Below are 1372 nucleotides of genomic sequence, written 5' to 3' on the forward strand. Positions count from 1 at the left end.
ACTTTTATTATCTAATTTGCTCAATTCTTTAGACATCCTTTGTTGAAGAAATAGCAATGCACATGTGTGAGCCAATCACACAAGGCCTCTAGGTGCAGCAACCAATCAGCAGCTACTGAGCATATCTAGATATGCTTTTCAGCAAGTGATATCAAGAGAATGAAGCAAATTAGATAATAGATGTAAATTAGAAAGTTGTTTAAAATGACATGCTCTTAAGATTAATGTAGAAATACTGTATGTTGGGGTGGATCCGGAGGGGAGATCAGTGATTGTAAAAATAAAGATTAGCAATCGTGTGTTCACACTGTGTAACGTATATGCGCCTAATACTCTTGACCCAGAATTTTGGAACAAATTGCAGACTGAGATACTCTCTAAAATGGAAGGTAACCTTATTCTCGCAGGAGACTTTAATATGGCTCCACAGTGCCCACTTGATAGGCTGAGACAAAATACAAAACAAAAAAAGCATAAAAAAGATAATTTGGAAGCTAAACTACTCACGAAGCTGATGCAAAATCTGGGCATTAGGGACATATGGAGGATGCAAAATCCTGATGTTAGAGAGTATACCTGCTTATCCAAAGCTCATAAAACGCTATCAAGAATCAACCTTTTTCTGACTGATGAAAGATTGTGTACATATGAGATTAAAACAAAAATACTTCCTATATGTTTGTCTGATCATGGACCGATCATCCTAGACCTACAGGATAAGCAGCATAAATTTAAGTCAAATCGTTTTTTTTTCCCTTCCTACCTAGCGTCCGATATGAAATTTAAGAATTGGCTCAGAGTTAAGTTCAATGAGTATGCCCTCCGCAATTCAGAATATAGAGACCGCCCTGCCATATTCTGGGAGGCAGCAAAGGCTGTGTTGAGAGGCGAAATTATAGCCTATCTGGCTATACTAAAGAGAAAAATGCAACAAAGAGAAAAGGAATTAACAAATGCAATAACAAATGCATACAATCGATTCCTCCTTGACCAAAACTCAGTTAACTGGGATAAATATAATAGTGCAAAAAGCAATAAAGATGCTTTCTTACTATATAGAGAAACCCAGAAAGAATTAAAATTACAGTCTAAATTATACAAATATGGTAATAAATCGGGGAAATTATTAGCTAAATTGGTTAAAAGCGAAAAAAAAACCCCGTTAATTGAGAAACTAGTTCTAGGTGAGAATGAAATACTTAAACACGAGGAAATTGCGGAAGAATTGAAAAAATACTATCAAGAATTGTATTTTTTTTCTGGAGTAAAATCCCAGTTCCTAAAATTTCTAGTGATATATCTGAAACTCTTAATGCTCAAATCACAGAGGAAGAAATTAAGAAAACTATCTCTGACCTTGCCCTTAACAAAA

Source organism: Bombina bombina, chromosome 5 (genome assembly GCF_027579735.1).
Source record: "Bombina bombina isolate aBomBom1 chromosome 5, aBomBom1.pri, whole genome shotgun sequence".
In the NCBI taxonomy this organism is placed as follows: domain Eukaryota; kingdom Metazoa; phylum Chordata; class Amphibia; order Anura; family Bombinatoridae; genus Bombina; species Bombina bombina.